Here is a 20,037-nt window from a genome sequence, read left to right as displayed (position 1 = left end):
CGGGGAAACGGCAGCCGTGGCCCGCGGCCAGCCGCCCCCGCGGGAGCCCAGCGCCGCGGCGAGGACTCCGCGAAGCCTCCGGGAGCCCGCCCCGAGCCGCGGAACCCACGCGAGGCGGAGGCGGAGCCCCGCCCCCACGGACGCCCCGCAGCTCTCTCAGGCCCTCACCGCCCGCCCCTCGGGCCGCCGGGCGTGCGCTCGGAGCACGCCGGGACTTGTAGTCCGGGCGCCCCGGCCGCGGCTCTGTCGGCTCCGCGCGTGCGCGGATCCCGCCCGACTTCGGAAAGTCGCTGCCTCGGATCGGGCCCGGACCGGCTGCCATCTTGGCCGAGGGTCGGAGGAGCCGCCGCGCCCGGTGAGGGGAGCAGGTTCCGCGCCGCGGGCAGCCCGGGAGGGCGGGGGCGAAGGCGGCGGGGAGGGGAACTGCGGGTGAGGCGGCCTTCGGGGGAGGCGCGGCGGCCGCGCCGCTCCCCGGGGCTCCGGGCGGCAGAGGCGGGGGGCGCGGGGACCCCGGCGGGCGCGGGCCTGGCTCCTTCAGGGGCTCCGGCCCCCCCCCCCCAGCGTCTCGCCGAGCGGCGGCCCCGCCGCGCTGCCTCCCCCCCCCCGGGCGCTGGGCGGTCGCTGCCGGGCCGGGGGCCGGCCGGGGCCGGCGGTGTCGTTCCGCCTCCCCAGGGCACGGGGCGGCGGTGCCGGGCCCCCGGCGCTTCCCTGCGGGACTGCCGGGCTGTGTGCGGGGCCCTTCCCGGCTTTTGCTGGTGGGGCCGCCCGAAGGCGGGCACCCCGGCTCCAGCGTTTGTTTCCCCTCCCCAGTCGTCCCCTGCCATCCTCTCCAGGCTCCCTGTGGCAGAGATCGGCCCGTGGACCTTCGCCCTTTCGGGGCCTTGGGGGTTGCTCCCGTCACAGGCTTTGCTTTCCAGCAGCCGCTCCGTAGCACAGCCCCTTCTGCAGGTTTTGTTTTTAGTCTCCTCTGAGGATCTCGTGCCCTCTCTTCTGGGTTGTTATCCAGCTAACGCTGCTGCAGCCAGTTCAGGAGGGTTTGATGTATTTGTCTCGTCAAGATACAGCCGTGCTATAAAGTAATGTTACCCAGTGATAAAGCACGAGTTTGGGTGGTGTTTATGGTGAACCTTGTTACCTCTTGCTGGTGCCACTGCTGTATTTTGGAAACATCGATAAGTTCTGGCTATTAACCCTCCTGTTGCCAGATAGGGGTTTTTGGTCTTGTGTGGTGATAATATCCAAGTGAAAGTCGAAAATGTTATTTGAGATTATGAATTGGCTCTGAAATCCAAGCATTCAGCTTGTTTTGATACGTGTAATTTGTGATGTTACATTGGTTAAAGAACTCTGTATTTGCATATAATGCAGAGAGAGAGGACCAAGCATAGCACTTAGCACTTATGAGTTGTCATTTGTGTAGTGTTCTTTACCATTGAAGATTTGGAAAACGTCCCTAGTGAAACTAATCTGTTTATCTTGGTTAGAATTAAAGACATCAGAAACCAGGGGGATTTAAACCATCTTTTCTCAATATGTGATTTTTTTTTTTTAAATGAGTTTCCCATTGCTTTGTTCCATCTCTGCTACCTTACTACTTGTACTTTTTGCAGAGGAAAGCAGAGAAATCTGCACCAATTCCAATGATGACAATCAGTATTGAGAGAATGACAATAGATCCGCCTATTGATTACTTGAATTGATCTGAACAAGGCATATAGAAGAACGAAAAATCAACTGCAGTCTGTCATCAGCTCAGAATTTTATTGCTTTAAAAATCATCTTGTTTGGAAAAAAAAATCACTTCTCCTTACAGTGAAGGACGAAAACAGTTCTGATTTAATTACAATTATATTGCTCTTTGCTACAGCTGTTTAAATCTGAACTTCATCTAGTGTGCATTCTTAGTTATGATTTGACGGAGAGTTTTAATCACTGTCCTGAATGTATTCACCTCAAGTGATCATCAGGGTAATATGCACGGTTCTGATCTAAAGTGAGTTTTCTTGTGTTTAAACAAAGAACTGATACAATACACATGAAAGATGATGTTGCAGTGGAAGATAACTGAGACTTCTGAGTGCTAACTCTGAAAGCTTCTTACAGATTACACAGTTATTTTGGGTCTTAAGAGAGGTTGAGAGAAGATTATTCATATGAATTTATCGGTTAAGCAACAGTATTTTCTGCAGTCAATTTTCTCTCCCTTTGTAAAGTTATGTTTGTTCTGTGATGAGGCAGGCCTGAAATATTAAGTTGTCTTGTTCCTTTGGATCTAAGTTTCAGAATAATTTGTGAAAGTTAACTACTGAATAGATAAGCTAATAGGAAGACAGGTGTTAAAGTAGTATTATATTTCTCATGTGGAGTTTACATTTGTCATCTCTAACAAAGCTTGCAAAAACGTTAAATGAGATTTTAAAAATTATTTTTCTTTTATTTTGTGGCACATACAGTAGTTAAGTCCGTTAACAACTTTATCTGTATAAGTCGATGACAACGTCTAAACAAACATCTGTAAATATGGACTGTATAACCAGAGTGGTAAACATTCAACCCTGGCAAAATGCTTCCTGTGCTGCAGCTGAAACAGTTTGATTTCTCCTTAAAAGCAAGGAAAAGGCATCTGTAGGGTTAGACCAGAATGAAAACCTTGGAAAGGATAATTATGAAGCTTCTGGGATTGCTATCACCAATGCTATTTATTTTTAAGGTTTTCTGTTTGGCTGTCCAGTTAAGTTCATATAATACTCCAATTTTTGTCAGTCTGCTCTGTTTATACATAATCGGAGGAACTGCTTTGTGCCCTTACAGCTAAGGAGAATGAACAGGCATGCATAACTTGGAGGAGAGCACTGGCCTCAGTTGCGTGCTGTAACTGCACTTTGCTCAACTGCTGATGCACTTTGAAGTGTGTGCTCACCTCAGAAGAGGAAGTAGACAAGCCATGATTACAGTCTAGCTTGGGAGCATTCTGTTTGTAAAGTTACTTTTTTACTGTCTCATATTTTTAAAGGTTTTAGCCAATCAACTTATTTGTTTGTATTCTTGGGCTGTGGTTTGTCTGTTACCAGAGCTAATTCTGCGCCCATGTTTTGGAGAGAGAAAGTTTGTTTTTCTTCTTCATCCCTCTTGCATGAAGAGTAAAGCAATAAGGATTGGAGAGTTTTCTGCAAGTGGCTGGCATTCAGCTTTTACTTATTGTGCAGAGTTCTTGCAGCTGAAAGATTGATCATTTTCTTCATCAGAATTGCAAATTGCACTTTGATGAAATGAAAATAGTGCATCAAACTGGGAAAGAACATTTTAAAGAAACCAAGGCTTCGTTTCTTATGACCAGTTTTTAAGTTATGCCTGGAATTCCTCTGTTTACTACAGTGGGGCATAGAACAAACTTCCTGATTAAAACATCAAGGACAGATTTTTTTTTTCTTTTTTTCCTCTCTGAGGAAACGTGATACTAGATGTTGTTGCACTGGTTATTCAAATATTTTTATTAAATAAAAAAAAAAACAACTGGCAGTATGTTAATACACTGTTTTTTTTTAATAATAAAAAAGATCCTCCTGTTTAGTAACTGATAATGCCTGCCTTCCACCCACCTGCCTGAGCTATTCTAAACTGTGCTCATAGAAGATGCCTATTGTTTCAGACGGCACAGAAGTACTTAACATCTTTGCGTTTAGATAATTGGTTTTGAAGTTCAGAGTTCGCGTTTAAAGAGTGTGGCCATTGAGCAGAAAAGACCTAATTTCTTCAGGTGGATTACTAAAGTATTACCATGTGCAGCCCTTCTTCTTTTCAAGAGAAGAGAATGGTAAGTGACTTAGCTTTTCTTGAGCTGCACAGATCTCAGGCTTTAGGTTAGGCAAATTATGGTAGGGAAACTGGAGTTGTCAAGGAGAGGCTGTTGATATTGGCCTCTGTAAAATCTTTGTGCTGTTTACTGTTGTTTATAGGTTCGGCTTTTTGTCAAGAGGACATACCTTTTTCTCTCTGTGTTACCTAGATACCTGGAAATCTTGTTAAAGTTTAATGTGAATCAAAAGAAAGACCAGTTAAGCTTTAAAGAGACCTTGGATAGAAAGAAAAAACAAAGTAAAGGCATGGGTGTATAATCTGGTTCTGATTTACTCATTGCATCATGAAATGGAAAGCCATTTGCAGTGAAGTACCCATCAAGAGCATAAATTTGTGACCAGGAGCGTATTAATTTACTTAAATGAAACAAGCTGTTTGATTTCTTAAGTTTCCCATGGTTGTGGTGGACCTTCTGCCTGTGCGAGGCGTTCATGTACTCTGCAGGATTATGTCTGAGTGGAGTGAAGCAGTTGCTGCCTTCCTGAACTTTGCTTCTTCCAGTACAGTGAAAAAAGCTCAGGAAGATTAGATGCTGGCTGAACAAGCTGAAGAGACAAAGAGTGGATTATGTTAATTTTCAACGTGCTTTTGGTCAGCAACCATTCCCAGTGCTTGTTGTTTTTTAATTAAATATTAATAATCATTGCTCTTGCTTGACAGTTAGAGTGGTCAGATATCCAGATTTTAATTTCTTCACTGCTGTCTTCATACACGTTTAAATAGATTAAGACCTGTTGCTTCAAATGCTATGTTTGTGCTTTGTTGACACTAATTTTTGCTCTGCCAGTGCCATGAGTTGCTCTTCTCTTTATTTGCAATGCAGTTAGATGGAATCAGCTCTTTATAAAGATTCAGTTACGAGTTTTTTTTCTTACTTTGGCTTGTCACAGCCTGAATTGTCCATTGTATCACGGAGTAATTTCTCTTCATCTAGCTTATTTTTACAAGTGTGTGTGTTTAGGTATCTGTGTACCTCGTACTGCTCTGACTATATCATTTCATAGACTGGATTGAAAATTAATGGTTAACATATAAAAATGTTCACAAGGTGATAATGTCTTTGACATGATCTTTAATCTGACCTGCTAAGTTATTGGAAAATGATTAACTCCTTATTTTCACTGGATTTTACTTGAACACCTCCCTTTTCTAGTTAAAGCTTACAGGGGTGATCCTGCATGTGAAGGACACTTCATTCTATAAAACAGTGGGGGGGGGGGGGGGGAAGGCATCACCCTTTTTTTATCTTCTATTTTCTTACTTGCCTTTTCATCGAAGAATAGCAAGGCTGTTCTTTTTCTAAATGTGTGTGGTTCCTACAGTGTGTGTTCTGTCCTCAATAATGCGGTCTTCAAATAAGCTTCTTATTCGAACTGTTTGAAGGGGAATAAAGTGCATCATGGTAACAGGAACAAGGAGGGAAATGCTGAAGGTAAAATGTTCATCACCTAAAGATGCAGAGGAAACCTTCTGATCAATGTGCAGATAACTGGCATGCTTGTTTCTGTGCTTGTTAAACTGAGTTTACTGATGAGTCATTGGAATATCTTTTTTTAATGCTACTTCAACATTTTTGTTATTAATCTCCCAGATTAGTATAAAAACATAGAGGCAGCCTGTGGAGTATTCTGAAATAACAGAATACTTATCCACACGAAATAAGTGGAATTATTTGCCTTTTTGCAAACGTGCCATGTGCTGTATATTACAATGACAATTTTCAGAGTAGAGCTGCATTTGTTAAACATTTGCCTGACCCAAATCCAGTTCACATCACTAAATAAGCTACCACAAGATGCAGGTTTTCTCACTGTTCTTCTCACTGTGCACCCCTAGAATCAATGTATTTAAGCCCTGATCTGAAATAAAGTTTGGACAGGTGGGTTGGTTCTTTGTGGAAACCTGTAGCTATTGTCAGTGGTTTCTTCGGGTATTCTCCATGGTTAATAGTTTGAAACAGGGTCCTGCAAAGCATGGTGTGCTATTCCTTTTTCCTTTCCCCCTCTATGAGGCCCTGAGCACTACAAGGCTTTTGTGGTGTTAGTGACAATTCAGGAGTTATTAAGCAGAAAATAACGTGTAAGGAAAGTCTTGCTTTGCTGTTTGTCTGGGATGTGAACATCTGAACAAAAAAATTACTATTCCTGATGCTGATATTAGAGGTGAAAATACACAGACTGCTTTGTATTCCCTTTGAAGCTATCAACTTCCCAGGGAGTTGTGTTGCTGAATGTCGAATTAATTCCCAGTTAAGCGCTGGGCGATGCAGGAGCTGAGGGTGGAGAGGCTGCAGCCAGTAACAGTGGGGACAGGGTCTGTTGGGAGAGAGAGCCTCAGTTGTAGTTGGAATTCCTTTCCTTTTTGGAATTTCATTTCGTATTTTTAAAATAGCAAATTCTGTACTTTGTATTTTGTATTTCTGCCATCACACCTTAAAATCAAATGCAGTAAAGTTCCTGTGCGTTCCAACTAAATAAAGAAGTGTCTTAAACTGTTAATAGTAGGACTGTTGCACCTCAGGTGACTTAGGGTTTGTGACTGGAAGAATGCCTTGATGGTTGAAGAGGTGATTACATAGCTTTAGGACCCTTTGGGTCTGTACTCGTACTCCAGTATGCGAGTAGCTTTTTTGTTTGCATGATAATGCAGGGAAAAGTAAGCTGCGAAGGGGTGTTGTGTAGTATTTCTGTATGGTGTAGTAATTGTGCTTATGCTGAATTATGCTCTCCATGTAACCTACCACCACCAAAGAAAACCTGTAACTATTGTTTTGCAGTTAATCAGGCTTTTTTTTTTTTTTTTTTTTTCTCCCCTGAGGATTTGCTGAATTGAGACAGGTCACTTAGTGTCAATCTAGTGCAAGAGCTGGCCCGAAAATGGATGCGAGCTTCAACATGGCTGGGAGGAGGAGAAGAGAAGGTGAGGGACAGCCACTCTGGGGACCGCTCCTCCAGCAGTATCAGGCTGCCCAGTGCCCCCAATAACTGCAGGAGCTGCCCTGGCACCACACTTACTGCATGGTTACCTCTAGCTCCCTCTAAAATTTTAGTGGGGGAGATGTTTCTAAGCTTCCTCACAGTTGTGTTTGTGTTGTACCCCTGTAGTGTGGTGATTCCCTTTAAACGATGGATGATGGATGTCATTCATGTTTATTGTTAGCAGATAGTCCTGTTCTTTTTTCAAATGTGTAATTTTCAGTTTTGTGTACAAAAGATCTGGGATGTAAAGACTGAAACTTCTATTAAATAATTTTATTTATTAATTAATGTATTACATAAATATTTACTACAGTCTTCTGGGTAACCCAAGATTTCAAAAGAGAAGTCTGCTTTGTTTTCCGATTGTTTTAGGGCTGCAACAGAATAAAACAGGAGGGCTGGGAATATTGTAATAATGGAGCAGTTCTAAGCCATTTTATTTTTCAGGGAGGCATGAGCTGGAATGTAGCAAACAGGAGCATTTTGCAAGTTTGAGATGGTTGCGTTGTCCGCTCCTGGGTATTTTTTCATGTTGCCACTGGCAAAAGGTTCCTAGGAAGCAGGTGACAGACATCTGTTGCAATTAGATAACATGAAGATATTTTTTCCGAAATTCAAGATTTTGCTAGCAGCAGTTCATAGTCTTCTGTAAGACAATGACCCAGAGCAGAATATCAGCTACCTCAGTGTTTGCTTAAATCATCTCAAAAATGTGGAAATTATCATTTCCATTACAGCCTTCTGATTTGCTTGCTTAATAATGCATAATTTAGGTTGGAAAAAATCAACCTTTATTTCTGTCTGGCACTGAATTTAGCACACAAGAATATTTAATTTTATTGTGTACAGTAGATTTCCAGTTCTTGTTTCTTCAGCCATTTGTAATGCTTCAGAGTATTCACAGAAGTTGTTTATTTTTCTTGTAGGACAATGCATGTGTGTTTTACCTTTGTAGTTAGATAGCTGTAAGAAATTCTGTGCATTGGCTACAGTAGCAGTCTCTGGTTCTTAGAGCTGGCTTTACTAAGAGGAAAAGTCCTGTGCTACCTCATTTGATAGAGCAGTTACAAGCAGCAAGTGATGAAACTTTCTCTTTCAAGAGATTTCAAATAATCAGCACATTTCAGATATTTCAGATTTGTGGTTATGTCAGTGGTGGCAGAGAATGATTCCTCATTTCTTGCCAACTTGAATTACTTGAATTGCAGATTTGCATAGTCTGGTTTGATTCACTTCATTGCTCAGGGACCTGCAGTGAAATCTGTTCTGCTAGGTAGTTTTTGTAAGGTGATGGATACTATTTGCCAGTATGTGTATGTTCATACTTCCATGGTCCACGTTGTCCACATTCATGAGAGCAACAAAACTGAGTTGTTTCTGGGGCTTTCTTCACTCTTACACCCCCAGAGAGAGGTGCCTTTGTATACATGTACACCTTCATCAGTGCTGTTTATGTAAGTCCTCAGAATTGTACAGATAACTATTAAAGCAGGTGTGCAGTGTGCTGTACAGGTTTGTACCGAACATAACTACATTAATGTAAAAATGAATCTTTGGTATCAGATTTATTACCTTTTTGAAAAATCTATCTATTACTTTTAAGTCCTGCAAGTGGCAGATATAGTTTTGGTTCTAGGTGTGTAGACTACTAATATACAACAGCATTTAAAAACACTACTTTTTAAAACAAGTGTAATAGTAAATTGTGATACTTAGTAATAATTTAAGGTAAGAGCATAATTTAATGGTCAAATTTTGTTTTTCATTCTCCCAAGAGTTAAAACCTTGGTTTGTAGGTATGAATAAATATGTATATGTACCATTGATAATGAAGCGTAGTGCTGAGAGTGGAGTGGGAAAATGCATTGAAACAGGCACTGATCAAAAAGAAAAACTAATGGACAGAAGTTACAAAATGCTCTGTAGATGCTGTCCTCTGCTATTAATGTCTGAATATGTAACTGCTTCTAAAGCAACTTAGTTAAAAACCGCAAAAGGTGGTGGTTTTGTATTTTGGTTTACTTTATAATATAGAGATAATGTATAATATTTAGATTCTTACTGGCGCATGAAAGGTAAGGCCTTTGAAATACATTTTCAAATAGCTGTAATACAAAAAACATTAGTTTGCTTCTGATGCCAAATCACAAAATAACCAATATTGTTAATGCTCAAGTGGTGCTTCATCATAGCTACTGATGCCAGCCTTTGTCTTCATCCCCGTGAGCATCAGATTGCATTCATTAGTGTTTCTGAAGTCTGCTTGTGAAGGTTAATGATTTCAGCCTTCTAATTGAAATAGATCATAAGACTAATCTAAACAGCAATGCTACATAGGTATGTTTGTAATAATGAGTTAAATGTATGCATGGGGAAATAAATGTATGTATCTTCTAAAAAACGTCTTGGACGTTTTGTAGAAGGCTGACTCAAGCTGCATGGTTTTGTTGTGTTTGTTTTTTTTTTTTTTTTCATAGTGATCAGTAAAAAGGTAAAAGGAGATACTCTTTAAAAGTGAGAATAAATACCTAGTGTAGGCTTGTGCACTGAATTTGAATACAGGCCTTGGGAAGAGCTGGAGAAACTAAAGTAGCTGACACTGAAAGTGAAGATTACTGAATCATAAGAAGGTGCCTATCTGTTTATGCGGACTGTGCCATTCTATTCAGACTGGTAATACTTAAGCTGTCATTAATAACTGGTCATTGAAAAGGAACTTCCCCTGAGGGGGGGGGGAAAACAAACACACACACACACACACACACACACACAAAAAAAAAAAAAGCCCAACTTGATAAATGTCTCTGTAGAGGAGGAATCAGCTGCAAGACAGAGACCTAAAGAGAACAGGCTGGAAGAACAGAACAGGTAAAAGAGGAATGATTGAGTTTATTTTGGGGAATTCAGAGAATCACAGAAAATGGAGGCTTTAAAAGAGTTCTGGAGATCACCTAGTCCAAACCCATCTGCTTAAAGCAACTTCAGTGAGCACAGATTGTTCAGGACCATGTTCAGTCAGGTTTGGAGTTTTTCTGAGGATGGAACACCATTGGCAAGAGCCTGACTACATCTTCTTTGCCCTCACCCCCTTCAGTTATTTATGCACACTGATAAGATCCTGCTGAGCCTTCTCTTTTCCAGGCTTAACAATCCCAAGTCTCAGACTGTCCTCATATGTCACATTCCCATATCTTTGTCATCTCCTACATCCCCTTTGGTGGGCTCACCCCAGTACGTTTGCATGCCTCTTGATTTGAGGGGCCCAGAAGTACACTCCCTGGTGGTGTGGTCTCACCAGTGCTGAGTAGAAGGGAGGGACCACCTCCCTGACCATGCTAGTGATGCTTGTCCTAATGCAGCCATGAGATGCTGTTGATGCTTTTTCTTTGCTGCAAGAAAACACTGCTAATTTGTCTTTAGCAGGACCAATGTTTTCTGCAAGCTACTGTCTAGCCAGCTGGCCCCTGGCCTTTACTGGTTCATGCGTTTATTCCTCTCCAGGTGCAGAATTCTGCACTTCGTTGAACTTCGTGAGGTTTCTGTGTGTTCATTCCTCCAGCCTATTGTGGTCCCTCTGAGTGGTAGCAACCTGTCTGGTGTATCAGCCACTCCAGTCAGCTTTGTGTCAGCATACATGTATTTGCTGAGGGTCAGCTTGGTCTTGTCCAGGTCATGAATGAAGAAGTTAAACAGTGCGGACCAAGGTGTATATACTGTAGGGTACACCAGTGATGGCCAGCCTCCAACTGGACTTTGTACTGCTCAGCGCAGCCCTTTGAGCATCACAGTGCTGCCAGCATTCAGCCCCTTCTCACAGACATGTAAAGTAGCCCAGACTTCTTCAGCTTGTCTGTATGTTACAGGAGACAGCCTTGAAAGCCTTACTGAAGGTAAACATCTGCTGCTTTCTTCTCACCCACAGAGCCAGCCGTAGAAGTTTGTCAGGTAGCTCAGACATGATTTCCCCATCCTAAATCCATGCTGACTAATCCCAGTCAACTTCTTGTCATTAATATATTTGGAAATGGCTCCTGTGAGCATCTGTTTCCTGACCTTCCTAGGGACTGAGATTAGGCCAACCAGCCTGTAGTTTCCTGGATCCTCCTTGTTCTTTTTGAAGATAGCAGTGACATTTGCTTTTTTTAGTTCCCAGGAACCTTTTAGGAACCTGCAGAGTCACGCAGAGGGAGCCGAGTGACCTTTCTGCTGCTGTGTGGCCCAGCATGGGCTTCACCGGGCTCAAACACCCCTCCAGAGAGCTAGCAGAAATTGAAATTTTGATGCATGATTTTTATCTGTTGTATATAGAATGAGTGGGAAAAGTACAGTTTTTCATCATCTCCATAGGTACTTTGTATTTGGAATTTATCTTCTTTACAAAGAAAAGGCATTTGTATTTACACCAGGAGTGCCACTCAGTTACTTGCTGCCTTTCATGTGGCACCAGTGGTCCTGCAGCCCAGCTGAGCGCAGTTGCCAGCTCCGGCCTCAGGAGAAATCCAGTCTCCTGCCTCTGTCAGGGCACAAGCACGTTGCTCATTGTCAGAGCTTTCTTTCACCTACAGCATTATTCATTCATGTGAAATAGAAACATGCTTTAAATGTGGCCTTAATCAGTTAGATCCTTATTTACTTAATTTTAACTGTGGTGGTAATGTCTTTCCAGTAGTTTCATAGAAATATTTTTTTTTAGCCTAGATAGCAAGCAGAAGAAAGGAGAGGTGGGGAGGATTCTGAAACTCAGTTCCTCCAGAATAGTCTCCACCATGGTGACAGCAAATTAATTTAATCTCTCTGAGCCTTAGTGTCCATACGTCAAATGGCTAGAGCAATATCCCAGAATCACAAAAAGCAACTCTATTCCTAATGATGGAGAATGGGAAACTTTGGGACTTAAAGCAAACATTTGTGAGAAAACATCTCCAAACTGAAAGGGAGCAACAGGTGCTTCTCAGTGCACTCAGGTGAACCTCTGAAACTGTCAAAACAAAGTGAAAGATAGAAATCTTTTGAAACAAAGTAACTAAACATACTAGTGCATGAAAATACTAACAGTCAAGTTCATAGAGTTGAAGAAAGAGAACAGAAGTCATGCCAAAGAATGAGCTTGAGTCAGCAGACATAACTTAAACCCGGTGAGGTACTCTGTATAGCCAGAGAGGAACAGATGAAGAAGAGAAAAAGAGGGAACGCACCTGTATTAGTGTTTTACTTTGGGCGAGGGGTGCACTTTGAAGTGAGTGTCCTGAGTGCAATCAGGCTGCTCTTGGGTTTGACTTATGAAACAAGCTTGGCTCCAAGAAACTAAGTTGCTTTTGGATTAAATGAAGCAGGAATGTGCAGTCTAGCTGCTGTCTGGCCATGAGATCATGGCAGATCTGCTCCAAAGTAAAGCTCCAGAAATGCATGCGGTGTTGGTACCAGGTCCACAGGCTGGCCCTGCTTTCCAGCTTCACTTCTGTGAGATTGCACTTTGTGTTGATGTGGGCAAAGCTGCAGCAAGGCAGAGCAAGGAAGACACAGTAAGAACTGATGAGTTATTGGCTTGAAAAAGATTTACAGTTCTAAAATGTGCTGTGACAAGGAGGCGGGCTTACTGGCACTTCTGAAAGGTGCATGCAAGGAAGTTCTTAGAAAGATTACAGCATGAGAGGTGAAAAACAGTTCTGCAATGAAATAATATATGTTAGGCAAATATTTCGCTCTGTGAAGCTTAGAAGCCATCAAAAGACACAATAAGCTGACACAAGCTAAAAAGCAGTAGGCCTATATTTAAATTCAACTTTAAAAAAGGAGCTATTTTAATTTGCCTTTAATGTGTACAATGTGATCAGTGTAGAAAATGAAGATGCAATAGAAGTCTTTAAGAAAAGGCACAAACTGAAAATAAATTCTTACTGATAGCTTGGTAGTGAAAGCACTTGTGTGGATTTTTATTAATGAAAGATGCAGGGAAACACAGAGCCTAACGTGTTGAGGGAATAGTTATTACAATTGTTAAACCCAAAATTATTTTTGGAAAGCAGTGAGTGCTTTATAAGGGGTTAGCTTAGAAGTTGTTCTCAGTCTTTCACTTGAGAACCAGATGAAATGAATGTGCAAATTTATATTGGAAAAAAATATCATAAATATTAAGAGGAAGAAAATTTCTGAGGAATGCATCTTTAAGCAACTTCATATTATAACTTCTGGGGAGTCTCTTGAAAGTTTCTCTTACGACATTTTATTAGTAGTATGGAAGAAACATACAACGGGCCCGAAATGTTAGGAGTGGAAGGCACTTGTGCCCATTTATACATTAGACAAATGAGATATGCATTTGTATAAAACCACAGAGACACTTACTTTGTGATATCTGGAAACTTGGTTCTTTCTCGAGATACAGTGATTACAGCTTGTAACTTGCTGCTAGGTTAGTGTACGGATTCAGAAGTGTTTTTCTCTGACTGAGTGCTGGGTCTCACTTTGGAGCTGGCCCTGTTTGGGAGGGTGTTGGGGTGGGTTACCTCCAGAGGCCCTTCCCAGCCTAAACCATTCCCCGCATGTATAGAACACATTTGCAAGGAAATGAGAAAGTGCTTCACAGAAGCATGTTCTCATTTTAAGATACATGTGTTTCCTCAAATGCTCTTCCAAATTAAAATCTGTCTAGGAAGGTTCTGAGATACAGATGCCGCTTAATAGTTGTTTAGGCTGCCTTCAGAAATGTCTGAGAGTAAAACCAAGTAAACTTGTCTTCTCAGTCAGTGTGAAATTTTTCCCAAGGCTTTGTATCACTGCTCTAAAGACACTACCTGTTCTACATATTTTGTCTTGTCCTTAATGTTCTGGGCAAAATTTCCTATGGTGTATTATTATAAGTTTTTTAAGACCTGTTTATGTGGACTAACACTTTATCCTTCAATATATTTGTTTTAAATATAGAAGTGTTACTTTTTGTTTCTCCTGACTATTATATTCCCTTCTTGCATTTCAGTAAAATTGTTAGAACTACTGAAAGACAGGTAAGGGAGAGGTGAGGAAAATCTCTTCCAGGCAATCACGAGTTAATAGACCTCAAGGAAGAAAATTGCTTGAAGGGGAAAAATAACTTCCGGTATGAGTTAATGTTTATGCTCTGGGTGATCACATTAAGATTATTTCATTGCCCTAATTAAAAATTAATTGCTTACCATGAGTAAGTAGCTTACGGCCTGTAGATTTGTGTGACCATCTCTTCTTGCTCCTGTGTCACATAGCTGAAGCAGTGATAAACAGAGGCCTCCAGAGAAAATTCTATCCTTCCTCTTCCTATAGCAAAAGGCAAGAGCTGAAGAAGTTCTTTGGAAAATTTGTTTATAATGCTTTCAGGGTAAGGTCCCAAACAATCTGCTGCTAATACAAACATTAATACTCAGCTGAGACACTTAGGATGAGGATTTTTGCTTTGTTGGAAGAACTGCTTAGCCTCAGAGCCAGCTGAAGCATAAATGTGTTGTAGGGCTAAATGAGATATATAGGGCAGCTAATGAAAGATATTGCTACTTTGGTAACTGTGCTTTGTAGCTGTCTTGAACTTGTTCTCTTCAGTAGTTGTTTGGTGCTCTAGGTTGTCTTTTTTGATGACATTTATTTAGAGTAGCATTGAGAAAAATAATCTCAGAATTACAAAATATATATGTGTATTTCTACAGTTAGAGTACAGTCTTACTTGGGTAAACTGTAACTAAGGCTGTATGTTGTAGTATATTATGTACACAAAACCACTGCTATTCAGAGAGAGCAGTGATGCTCTCAGCTGCTGGTGCTGTGGGTTCGCCCCAGTGGGCAGCTCAGCACCACGCAGTTGCTTGCCCACTTACCCCAAGTGGGATGGGGAAGGGAATTGGAAGAGTGAGGAAACTCAGGTCATGATAAAAGCAGTTCCCCAGGTAAAGCAGAAGCCACTTGCACCAGCAAAGGCAAACAAGGAATCCGTTCGCCACAGCCCCAGCAGGCAGGTGTTAAGTCACTTCAGGAGAGCAGGGCTCACCACACAGGACAGTTTCTTGGGAAGACAAATGCTGTAACGTCAAACATCCCCCCCTTCCTTCTCGTTTCCCCCAGATTTTTTTGCTGAGCTTTGCACCTTATGGCACGGGGTGTCCCTCTGGCCATTAGGGCCAGCTGTCCTGGCTGTGCCCCCCAGCTGCTTGTGCACCCCCAGTGCCTCACTGGCAGGACAGCACGAGGAGCTGAGAAGCCCTCGGCTCTGTGCAAGCACTGTACTGCAACAGCGAAAACATCTGTGTGTTATCAACACTGAGTCACAAACCCAAAACATAGCACCGTAGTAGCCCCTGTAAAGAAATGTATCCCAGCCCAAAGCAGGTATCCCTGGTCATCCCCTGGTAGTGCAGAGTTTATCAGTGACTGCGTGCTGCTGTCTGGGCACACTGTCTGTCTGTCCCCTGGGAAAATTCCTTTCCAGAGTTGCAACTGGAAAGCATTGTTTATACTTTATAGATATTTTCTTGTCAGAAACCTGGAAATACAATTATACTTACTTTTAAATTAAGAAATAAGAAAAGGCTTTGCTCATTAAGGTTCTGTCAATATATGTCTGTAGGTTATATTGTTTTACTCTTTGTAACCATCTTGCCTTCCTCGGAGAGGAAGTTACAGCACTGATTGATTTATTTTTGAGAGCTGTTATTTCCACAAAACTTCATACAGGAGAGAGTTCGCAGTGCAAGGAAGTGTAAGAATTAAAAACTGTAATTAATGTCTACAAGACACAACAATTCTGATTGTTAGGATGCAATTGGTGTTTTTTTTTGTTTGTTTTTGTCAGAGATCTGCAATAACAGTCAACGAGGAATTGTGCAAGTTGAGAGAAATTTAGGGATTTGGAGGTGCCTTTCTGTGAAGGAGGGGTATTGCTCGCTCTCAGAGCCTGGTTCACTGTGGGTCATTGGTCACCCCCAGTTCTGGATCCTGAAGCTCTGATGGGAGTATTGGCAGCTGGTGGGCTGCTGGTTGTGAGTTTGGTTTGTGTGTTGGCAGCAGAACTTTCTTTAAACCCTACTGAAAGACGTGATGCAACTAAACTGTGTGCAGTCACCATAGTCCAGCTGCTGTGGAGACAGGTTTGGGTCTAAATTTGTTTAGTCATCTTTGTTAAGTTACATAAAAGTGGTCTGTAGTCATGTGCTTAGGGATTTGTTTCTCCCTAAAGTGAAGTCAGGAAACGACGACTTAAAAAGCTTGACAAAGTAGGCTTGCTGAAAAGGGGGACTAGAAAAATAGTTTAGCCCATCATGAAATAGATAAAGGAATGCCAACCCTTACAAACAATCTCTTACTCTGCACACACAGAACCAGCCTGTGATAACACTTGAATACTTTAAGGCTTAAAAGGAATAAACTGGAATATTGGATTTGTGGAATGAAAAGCCATTTGCCTTGCCTGGCAGGCAGCCAGGTGTCTGTCCACCTTCTGTCCAGAAATTGTAACATTGCTCTGGTTGTGCACAGCCACTGAAATTGTCTCCTGAAACCTCAGCACAGGAATGATAAGAAAAGACGTAGGTTTGAGTCAGTGCAGCATTTTGTTGAAACTGCATTATTACAAGTACTTCTCTTAAAGAGTTAAAAAGGACAATGTGAATTACTAAAAGCCATAGTTTGTAAAATGCAGAAGTTAATCCAGTTAATGCCCAGTTAATAGCAGTGACTCCAGCATAGCTTAAAAGTCAGTTTTCTAAATTTTTGGTAATTACAAAGATACCATTTCATTGTCTCCTCTTCTGCCTTCCTAATAAGTTTAATGTTCTTTACTGTGGGTTAACGTGCTTGCCAAGTTTAATCTATTATGTTTTCTAACTGTGGTATTTAGGAACAAGCCATTTTAAGAATCGCTCTTTCTAAGATTACAGTAGTGAACCAGTTTTAGCTTAGTGGTTTGCATATATGAATTATTGTTCTTCCTTGGAATGGATTGTAGCATGACAAGCAAACAGCTAGAATAAAAATAGGCTGTCTTTGTTTTCACAAATAGTTTTATCTTGTGCAGCTCTGCAGTGGCTTTTCTTGCCAGGCTTTTTAGAATTAAGTAAAAGGCATATAATGTTCATTTACAGTTTTGTCCTTTTTTTTTTTTTTTCCTTTTATGAACATGTATTAAAAGTTAGTAAAAGCCAACATCCTTTTAGGTTAGGAAGGAAATTCATTGGCAAGTTATGACAGTTGGCAGCAAAACCAGTTTGTGCCATTTGTCCTGCCTGCCGCAGCTTCAGTCTGTTCCAAGAACAGCTTACGATAGGGGAATTACAAATGTACGACTGAAAGTGGAAACAGCTGTTGAATTACATTGCTTTATTTTCTTTCAATTTGGTGTAGTGCAGTACTGTTTCTTTGCGTATATTTTTTTCGTTTTCCAGTTCTCTTCTTCAGTACCAAATACTATATGTATTATAGAAAGCTCACAGGAACATCTTCTGCTGAGCTGTAGGTTCTCTAAGCAGGTCTTTGGTGCGCAGATATGGTAATGAACGAATTCTCTGTAATTTTGATGCAAGTCTTTGGTTTGGGATGCCTGAAGATGCTTTAATTTGGATTGCAAGCATTGTTGTTGAAAGCATCTTTCTCTGCAGGTGGAAGCTGATGGACCAGTTTTTCTAATCTGTGCCATTTGCATAAGGAGCACTGGTTATTCTGTAGTATTGGGGTAAAAGTTACAGTGTGAAAGTGTCACCGAATGTCTGCCCGCAACGTTTCGAGTGTTCTTTTGTCTTTCTCTTTGTCTAAAAAAAAAAAAAAGGTAGATATTTAGGAAAACGAGGGTTCAGGCATAAGGATTAGCCATGCATAAGTAATTGTCCAAGTGTGTTTAGGAAAGATGTTTAAGGCAGTTAAGGTTCTTTAAGGCTATTACTTATTCTTCTCTACTGTAATTTTTAATATGTCCGTGACAGTGAAGCCATCTCCTGCTCCTGTTGTAGGAAACTGGCATGGTAGCACTGGTTGCTGCTCCCTGGTGTGTATGAGGTTGCAGGAAGCTAACAAGTTCTGTGTGAGACTCTACAGAAGGGGAGTGTGCTATTTACTTTGACAGATCTGATGTTCATCTACCCCTTTGTGCTGATCTCACAGGGATTTCCCTGCTGTCTCTCCCTCATCTACCCAGGAGCAGCAGCACGTTTCTGTGCACAGGTGGCTCCTGGGTGCATCATGGGGGTCACCGATGGTCCCTGCTCATCATGCCCTGATGTCCCTGTAGTGACAAGATAATTCATAGGTATAGCATTCAAACACTTTGGGAGTCAACAGTTGTTTGAGGGCACTCCTTTGCCTCAGACTCTGGCTTACTTAAGCTTCCATAAATCTTAAGTGAATTTTAAAGCTACTTTGTTTTTTTCCTGGTGTGGAGTGTCTGTTGCCCCATAGCTACAACATGTTTTCCTGTTGGGTTAACATGAAAAAGAATGACAGAGGTGCTGTGCTGTCACCCTCTTATCATTCTCCTCTAAGCACATGCTCCTATGCTGGCTGCTCTGCTGTGGTCTTAACAGAGTGAAGGTGTCCTGGTCTTGACTGCTAGACAGTCCTCTGTTTTATTGCTGCAAGAAACACCTTTGTTTGACAGTGAAAGCTGTTCTTCTAACCTTTGCTCTGCTGTTTTTGCTGATTTATATATGTGTGTTTCTATTCTTTCTTTGTTCATACCAATCTTAATCTGTTACATTTCTCAACAGTGTTCATAATGTTATAAAATAAGTCTCAACTCTATCTGAATTTAGTAATATTTATAAAAGAAATATTTATAAAAGGTATGAAAGGCAAGTAAACAGCACTGGGTGTGCGGGCAGTCTACGCTCCACCAACACACACACACGAACATCAAACATTCTAAATATATAGAACATTGCTTTACATACTAAACTCAAGTACACCTATACATATGTACAATCAGAAAAGGTAACAAACAATCCTTTAAGTTCCATGACTTAAAAGTTTCCATTTTCCATTACTTTTGAACAATATGTCTCGCTTTAAGTTCAAAAGCAACTCTGTCTTCAGGCCTTATGCATCCCGTTCTTCCCAGATCGAAGGTAAACATATCCATCTCCTTTTCAAGGCCAATAGGGCCTGGGCCAAAAGGCATGTCCAGGGCACCAGGGGGTGTAACAGCAAAGGCCTGTGATGGCAGTAGCAGCAGGGGGGCCGATGGTGTAGCAGAAGGATCAGTAAACGAGCCCGCAGCTCCCTCACTGCCTGGCCAACCACACGTTTCTGACTGTGGTCCCACACGGCTCTTTAAGGTCTCAGAGACTGCTCGCAAGGTGCCAAGCAATCCCACTGCAACCTTGTCGTTTTTAGCTGCAGTCTCAAAAAAATAAGATGTACACTACTACTATAACAACCCCCCCCCTTGGGAGCACTGCAGTTCACTATAGGTCTGTCCTTTCTCTCAATCACAAGTCACACTCGTTAGTTACCTGTGAAAATAAAAGGTTAGTTTACAATTGTAAGCTCTTATCCTGCTCAGAGTCCACTATGAGATTTTTCTCTTCAATTTCAACTTCCAACAAGTCTTTTGTAGGAACAGCTTCCCAGGTACTAGCGTCGACGGATGCCTTCACTCGAGTATAGTGAGTCCAACCTTTTTCCGCAGTTCTTACGGCTGTTTCAGTGGTCAGTAATTGTCCTTCCCATTCAGGCTGGAGTTGACTCTTTCCAGGTCCGAGTCAGGACCCGGTTTCCTGGGTGATGGTGGTGAATGGGGAATTCCAAAGGTGGGATTTGAGCCAACAACCCACAGGTCTTGAGAGATGACAAAGAAGAGGACAACCCCAGAATACAGTTCTTAAGAAAACTCTCTTGTTTTGAATTGTGGTATCTCATCCCTTCTGCCCAGATAGGGCAATCTGAACAGCATCTCATATGGTGAAATTCCTATATCCTTTCTTGGTGCTGTTTAAACCTGTAGGAGTAAGCATTTTACCCAAGGAAGTTGCGTTTCTAACACTAGTTTAGTTAATTGCTTCTTTAATGTCTGATTCATTTGCTCCACCTTCCCAGAAGAGGAGGGGTGCCAGGGGCTGTGAAAATCCCACTCAATCTCTAAGGCCTGCTTTAACCCTTGCAGTAAAGCTTACACCCATCTAGTCACATGGTCAGTTAGGACAAACAAGTAACTCAGTAAAGTTAACCTGTATACTTTGGAAAGGTCAAACCCCTG

General features: G+C 41.8%; 1 protein-coding gene across 1 annotated transcript in view; it reads left to right on the top strand.

The window, feature by feature from the left end:
• Positions 1-230: 230 nt before the first annotated feature.
• The window catches only part of ITCH (itchy E3 ubiquitin protein ligase), a 64,713-nt gene continuing 44,906 nt past the window's right edge, over positions 231-20,037 (top strand). Inside the window, exon 1 of the mRNA XM_082773119.1 lies at positions 231-355. The gene's annotated coding sequence lies outside the window, so the exon portion shown is untranslated. The remainder of the gene's footprint in view (positions 356-20,037) is intronic.

This window comes from Aythya marila (assembly GCF_965140915.1).
Source record: "Aythya marila genome assembly, chromosome: 16".
In the NCBI taxonomy this organism is placed as follows: Eukaryota; Metazoa; Chordata; class Aves; order Anseriformes; family Anatidae; genus Aythya; species Aythya marila.
The sequence above is the reverse complement of the archived record's forward strand: the minus strand, read 5'-3'. Positions and strand labels throughout refer to the sequence as shown.